Genomic DNA, 8,124 nt, shown 5'->3' on the forward strand with positions numbered 1-8,124 from the left:
CCAGGGCCATTTTTATTTTTTAGATGGATCCAGGTGTAGTCCACCGTTTTTGCTTCTGCCTCAAGGTCTCATCGCCAGGTGTTTTTTGGGCAGCCTCTCTTTCACTTGCCATGGCGCTTCCACCTGAGAGCCTGCCTAGAGATGTTGGTTGGCAGTTTGTGTAAAGCATGCTCTACCCGGCGACATCCTGATTTCTTCCTCTACTGGGAGTTGACAGGTTCTTTCCCATAGTCACTGATGTCACTGATTGTGTCTGGCAGCAAATGTGGAGGATGTATATGTGTGCATGAGGGTGGGAATGCATGTTTGTGTCTGTGTGTGCCTGTTTGTCTGTGTTTATATGTCAGGTCGGGTCTTACACTCCACCTCTCTGGGAACTCCCAGCCCCTCCAAAGGCCTATCTCCCCTCACCACACTCCCTGCCGGTAACTGATGCCCTCAGAGGTCGGTGCGTTGGTGGTTCTTGGTGTGCGGGGCTGGGCGCTCGGGTATATACCAGCTCACACCCGGTGACTACTTGGCGGGGCCTGGTGCCTGTTGCTTGGTCAGGCCTCTTCCGGGGCAAAGGGGGCCCTCAGGCCTCCGGTCTCTGGGCCTGCGGCTCGGTTCACTCTGGCACAGCTGGCTGCCGGCAGAGCCGGCGGGCACGCCAGTGCAGCCCCCTCTGGCTTCTGCTCCGTGGCTACTGGGTGACCCATCATCTGAAGCTCTCCTCAGCTCTTCCCAGGAGGGTGGCACGGATGCCCCTCCGGTGGTCCTCCTTGGGCTCTCTCACTCTGGGGCCTCTGGATGTCTGGAGCCTGGATCTCCTCCATGCCTGCTTCATGCCCTGGGGGACAGGGCTATGGCTCTCTACATCCTCTAGCAGACCATTACATGGGGAAACTTTTGAATACAAGCACGCTGATCCACACAGGTGTGCACACGGGTGTTCACTGTTCATAGACATAAACTACACCTTTATTGCCTGCTATTTCCAAGCACAATGTGCGCTGTCGGTCCTGCTTGCTACACAACAACATTCAATATTTAATATTTACTGCTGTTTACACTTAGCTAGATTAACGTGATGGTGTTGTGTTTAGTATGTTGCTCTGTTTTTTGTTGTTGTTTTTTTTGCTTGTTTTCTCTTTTTCTCTCAACAGGTGATCCAGGAGATTTTTTTTTTCTTTTTTTTTTTTGATCATGGTAGTCAGGGTCAACTTTCTGGATGCCCAAATGTTCTTGAGATGGATGAAGGAGACTCTTGCTTTGCCAATCCTTTTCTTGACGTCTGCATCGGTTCCACCTTGCTGGTCAATGATGCTGCCTAGGGTAGGTAAAAGAGTGTACTTTCTCCAGAGGACGTCCAGTAAGGATGATTGGGTTGTTATTATTGGAGTTGATCTTAAGGATTTTGGTATTCCCCTTGTTGATGATGAGTCCAACCTGTCCTGATGTGGCTGCCAATATGCTGGTCTTTTCTTGCATCTGTTGCTGACCAACTGAATGGGGACAACAGCTGATTCAGCAGTGACTCGACCACAGGACCCCACCCCACTTAAGAGGGAAAAGCTGAAAGGCTGGGTATCACACTGGAGGGGAGCCTGTGTGTTAGGTTGATTTTGATAATAGTTGTCATTGTTGTAATTAAATTTGTAAACCTTGTCCTGAACTGCATGTTTAGATGTTTTTCTGTTCCTCCTCTGCCTGTTGGAGGGTGGGGGAGGCAATTAATTATAGTGTTTAACTGCAGACAATGCATGTAAGGTCCTGGGTGTCCTTATTTAGAATAAGGATGTTTACTTCTTGCCATTTATGGCTCACCTATGGTTGTATATGGTGGGCCGTTAAAGGAGTTAAGCCATATACAGGGTGAGGTCAGATGACCCTTTTTTTATGACCAGCAGGAAGTCACACACACACACACACGCTCACACCTGCATACACACACACACACACACACACACACACACACAAAATGGGTGTTTGTGAAACTATTTGTGACTGAATAAAATGTGGCAAGGTGACACTGGGAGTCAGAATCGTCTGAGGTCAAGTGCAGAGTTGCAGCTCTGAGATTCTGACCAGGCTTCCCTTGCACCGCAAGTTAAAACCAATCGATCGTTGTTTGTCTTGCTTTGTTCATGGGTGTTAAGTCTCTGAACCAGCGGGGCCTGCTAGTGCAGACCCAACACTGTGGGATAGCAGGCTGCACGAAACACATGCTCTTTTGTTCACACGTTTAAACATGTGAAAGGAGGGATTGTTAGGATTGAAAATCTTTGATTTCTCTTGCTAAAATAAGTGGCTATAATCATTTTCATATACAGTATACACTGTAAATGTGCTCATATGAGTTGGCACTCAGTCTTTTGAAGGTCAAAAGCTTAGTTTGGCGTGACTGTCCGGACTGATATATTGTAGGAAGGACTTGAAGTGCAAACACGCTTACACACATCGATAATGTTTAGAATATGTCTCTGGGTCAGAGAGTCCCGAATATGATATTCTAAACCAACTTTGAATTACTAAAAGAGCAATGGATAATAATTACGTTCTCAAGAGAAGAATATATAGGGCACCTATGCTGAGATTAAAAACTGGCACCTTCCGCACGTACAGTTAAGCCCATAATTATTAGTGGTGGGCGGATCGATCCAAATATCGATAGTATCGATCCCAAGTCGGGATCGGTATCGGATCAATACTAGCCTGGTTAGATCGATTCTTTACTTTGAGTTCTGCTTGTTTGCTATGCTGTGCTTTTGGCAAAACGAAACAGCCAGGTCGCTGGACTAGCCGCTCCTGTGTCAGCGGAGAGCAGGCACACTTTTGCTCCCCGCCCCCTCTCTTATGTTTCGGTGTTGCGCTGACACGCCACGTGACTTAGACACTTTGGGGTTATTAAGTTGTTTACATATTAATTATATTTTTACCAATTGTTTTGTTGTTGAAAATTTTAATTGTAATTTTCGTATTATAGTTTATCAACACTATTTGTTTTAATTTGTTTACTGGTTTTGCGTGCACTTAAGATTAAAAAAAAAAAAAAAAGATCGCCACCACGGCAGACCCGATGGCATTTTCATGCTTCGCCGCATCATTTATTCTTACAATAATCACATGGTTGCTGTAATAGTACATTCAACGGCTGCGAGCTGCAGCCGCACACATCACCACCACCAAACCTGCAGCGGCATCGCAGAACACGCCTGCCACATGCCCCCCATCGCCCGCTTCACCCCACCCCGCGAGCAGGTGAGGGAATCGCCCGGACCATCGGCGCCCATGCCCCGGCCCAGCGACGGCGGTGTCCACTCTAGCGGTCGCCCGTGCCTCCAGCGGAGGCCTGATGGCCACCCATATGGCAAGCAGAGGCGGCGGAGCAGGGAGGAAGTGAGCCGGGGCTCAGAGGCAGCTGGGCAGACGGCCGGCACGCAGGACCATGCAGCCTGCGTGCCAAAGCGGACAGCATGCCGCCTCAGGCAGGACCCCAGCACCTCGACCTCCATCTCCAGCTTGGCAGGTCCCACATGGCGCCAGCCTCCGGCTCACCCCGAGCCGCGTGCTGTCCACCCCACAGTGATCACCGGTTGCTGTAACAGTAGCTCACATTCAATGGCTGCAGCCCTCCTGCTGCCAGCTGTACACATCAACACCAAAACAACAACAGCACAAGCAGCGCACAGGTTTTAAGCCGGTGAGGCATAATTGTAGATGCAGTGAAGGTGAGTCCACCTCATCTGCAGCAGCATCGCAGACCACGGCCCGCCACAATAATAAAGCATTTTTTATTTAATTATAAATAAATTATTTCTCCTAATTATGTCCTGGGTTTTAAGTAATTAATAATATAAAAGGAAAAATCACAAAAAACACTTAAGGTCATGAAAATTAATTGCGATTTAGCAATTCAATGAGGCATCCACCTGATTTATTAAAAAGTATCGGTATCGGTATTGGTATCGGCAATACTGGCCCGTATTTACTTGGTATCGGATCGATACCAAAATATGCAGTATCGCACACCACTAATAATTATTCATACCCCTGCCAAATTTTGACTTAAAGTTACTTTTGTTCAACAAGCTAGTTCTTTTTTGAGCAGAAATGACACAGGTGTCTCCCCAAAGATAATAAGACGATGTACAAGAGGCATCATTGTGGAAAAAAAAATATTTCTCAGGTTTTATTTATATTTTAGCAAAAAGTATCATGTCCAGAATTATTCATACCCTTCTCAATAATCAATAGAAAAGCCTTTATTGGCTATTACAGCAATCAAACGCTTCCTATAATTGCAGACCAGCTTTTGCATGTCTCCACAGGCATTTTTGCCCATTCATCTTTAGCAATGAGCTCCAAATCTTTCAGGTTGGAGGGTCTTCTCGCCATCACCCTGATCTTTAGCTCCCTCCACAGATTCTCAATTGGATTCAAATCAGGACTCTGGCTAGGCCACTGCAAAACGTTAATGTTGTTGTCTGCTAACCATTTCTTCACCACGTTTGCTGTATGTTTTGGGTCATTGTTGTGCTGAAATGTCCACTGGTTCCCAAGGCCAAGTTTTTCTGCAGACTGCCTGATGTTGTTGTTGAGAATCTTCATGTATTGCTCTTTTTCATGGTGCTGTTTACTGTGATTAGGTTCCCTGGTCCATTGGCTAAAAACACCCCCAAAGCATTAGGTTCCCACCACCATGTTTGACAGTGGGGATGGTGTTCTTTGGGTTGAAGGCTTCTCCATTTTATGCCAAATGAAGGCAACATCATCGTGACCAAATAATTCAATTTTTGTTTCATCTGACCATAACACTGAAGACCAGAAACCTTCTTCTTTGTCCAGATGAGCATTTGCAAAGGCCAAATGAGCTTTTGCATGCCTTAGAAGTGCCTGGAGAAGTGGCGTTTTCCTTGGTCTGCATCCGTGGAACCCAACAGTGTCCGTTGGACTGTCTGCCTTGAGACATTGCCACCAGCAGAGCCCAGATTCACCAGAATGGCCTTGGTGGTGATCCTTGATTCTTTTTCACCTCTCTCACTATTCTCCTGGCCAGCACAGGTTTCACTTTTTGGCTTCCGACCACGTCCTCTGAGATTTTCCACTGTGCGGAACATCTTGTATTTTTAATAATACTTTGCACTGTAGCCACTGGAACTTGAAAACATTTGGATATGGCCTTGTAGCCCATTCCTCACTTGTGAGCAGCCACAATGCACAGCTGCAGGTCCTCACTGAGTTCCTTTGTCTTAGCCATGAATGTCCACAGACCACCTGCAGAGAGCTGCTGTTTTTCACCTGTTGAGTTGAGTAAAACAGCTATTTCCAATTAATCAGGGTAATTGGGATGCTTTAGAACAGCTTTGACTATTTGGAATGGTATGGAACTTTGGATTTTCCCAGAGACTGTGACAGTTTGTAAAGGGTATGAATAATTCTGGACATGATACTTTTTGCTCAAATGTAAATAAAAGCTGAGAAATATTTTTTTCCACAATGATGCGTCTTGTACATCATCTTATTATCTTTTGTGAGATGCCTGTGTCATTTCCAGTCAAAAAATAACTTGCTAGTTGAATAAAAGTAACTTTAAGTCAAAATTTGCCAGGGGTATGAATAATTATGGGCTTAACTGTATGTATTAGGAGTTGGTGGGAACATGTGTTGTTGTTCCTGGGTTTTGTTTCCCTTCTCGGCACAGGTAGGCGGGGCAGTGCTTGATGGCATTCCGGCACACCTGCAGCGCATCGGACATCATCAGTTGGAGCATTTATGGAGCTGTGTGACGGACGTCAGGTGTCGGAGTATTGTCGCTTCCACAAGTGCCTGTCTCGCCGCCTGCTCGCCTGCCTGTTTCGTTTTGTGTTGGCCTCCTCGGATTTGTGACAGAGATTTACCTCGCACCAGCCTGTGACCACTGCCCATACCCATCTTTCTGTGTTTCAAGTAAGCTCTCCAACTCTACCCGTTCACCTAAGTTTAACTCTCGACTTTCAACGTTATCTCCTAACTCTGTTGGTGTCATGGTCCTGGGTCATGCGACCCAGTGTTTTGAGTTTTAGTTTATTTGGATGTTTATTGTTTGTTTAGGTTCATTAAGTTATTCCAGCCCATTTGTAATTATATTACCCTTGTGTTTAGTCTCTCTTGCCCTTCATGTGTGTTATGTCTGTGTGTCTTATGTTGTCAAGTTCTTGTAGTTATTTCTGCCATCTTCCCCTGTACTCAGTCTCCCTGGTTCTGTGTCTACGTTTCATGTCTATGCAATTATGTTAAGTTCATGCCATGTTTCATTTCCATGTCTATGTCTGCGTGTTTCCTGTTTTATTTTGGAAGAGTCTGGTGTTCTTTGTTCATTGTAGTTAGTGTTACTCTCCCCTGTATTGTCATTATGTTCCATTCTAGTCAGCTGTGTTCTCATGTGTCTCCACTTCCCCTGATCGCCTCATGTGTGTATTTAGTCCTCAGTCTTGCTGTGTTCAGTGTCGCATCGTCTGTGTTCCCACCCTCCATGTTGTCTTAGCCAGCCTTTGTATTCATAGTTATGGTTTCCTGTGTCTTCCTAGTTTATCCTAGTATCACTTTCCCAGTTTAGTTTTGTCACTGCGCTTCTGCCTTGTTTTCACTCCTTGTCACCAGCCACAATAAAGGCTCGCTTTTCGTTCGAACTCAGTTTCTTGTCCTCGCCTGTGTCCGCACCTGAGTCCTCCACACACTCTCCACACGGTCTGCCCCGGCAGTCCGTGACAGTTTGTCCCTCATCCTCAGGTCGCTCCGGTGCGCCACCTATCCTCCCGCATACCTCCGCTCCGGTTCATCCCCTCGGCTCCGTCTCCTCGCACATTTACCCTGTCACTGTACATAGATACCAAAAGATGACAAAGAAAATATTGCTTCATCTGATATTTATTTTCACCTATTGTTAAAAACCTTATTTAGTAATACCACAACCTTTAAAACAGCAACATAAAGTTCAAGAAGTAACAAATAGAAAAGGGTAAAACTGTCATATGTTTAACAAAACAATATACACATAGGTAAGAAAAAAACACAATTCAAAGTAGTAAATAAAAAGGGAAAAACATAAGGGTAAATGATCTTTTTTAACAATAAGAAAAAAAACCATGATTTAAAATTCAATAAAAATCTATCCACCCGCTTCTACTCTGCCTTGATTTTTTTTATGTGTGGTAAAAAAGCTCTGATCATTTAGAGACCGCTTCTTATCTGTCTTGTGCAAGCCATTTGTTTCAAAACTTGGGTCGCGAGTGTCATCTTTATACTGGCTAATAGTCCTCCTCACCTCAGTGTTAGGAAAAGCAGACAGGGGAACATTTAAGCGGGTGAGTGTTTTTAAAAATGCTGGCCACCCTGCAGGCCATGAAACATCTGTTGCTCTACGTGTTGCCGTTGCACTTTGATCAAATCATAGAGATGCGAACCTCTGATTGTCAATAATAATCTCGCCCCTATCATTCCAAGAAACACCCGACACACAAGTGAGCGCTGTTAAAATAAGCTCTGCATTTTTTCTGCTCCTTTTTGCCATATAGGAGACAATCTCATCCACAAACAGGTCTTTGTCTGTCGCCGCCAACATTGCTTTGACGGTCAGATGCATTCTGACCAGTTTCAGAAGGCAAAGATAGTGTTAGCACATTTTTTTTTTCACTCATGCCTTATTTCACAAGTGAAAGGTATCTCTGAAGAATGGCAGAATACTTTTTAGCCTTCTCATACCAAATCTGGCAGCTGCAGCACTTCAACCATAGCTGTGTCTAGCTCGTTTTGTGATACATGCCTGACGGAGCCTGTCATATAAAATTATATTCCAGAAACATGCTTTGCCGAGCCAATAAGCTGTTCAGAACACTTCCTACATTGAAATAGACATCAGCACGAACTATCGCATGTCCGCCATTACCTTCCCGAAACCGGAAGTGATGTCATTTTTGCAGAAAATGTAGTTTTTTACTTATAGGCCTTATAAGCCTATACTGGTGTTTTTAAAAGTCATGTTAGACTCCATCCTTTTCTGAATAGTTTCTGGGATGCTTAGAACTCAAATTGCACTGCTTTAAATAGTTTATTTTGATGCACATGCTGTTTTCTTTGCAAATTTGCATTATAGGATTTATTTTC

This window comes from Oreochromis aureus, linkage group 15 (genome assembly GCF_013358895.1).
Source record: "Oreochromis aureus strain Israel breed Guangdong linkage group 15, ZZ_aureus, whole genome shotgun sequence".
In the NCBI taxonomy this organism is placed as follows: domain Eukaryota; kingdom Metazoa; phylum Chordata; class Actinopteri; order Cichliformes; family Cichlidae; genus Oreochromis; species Oreochromis aureus.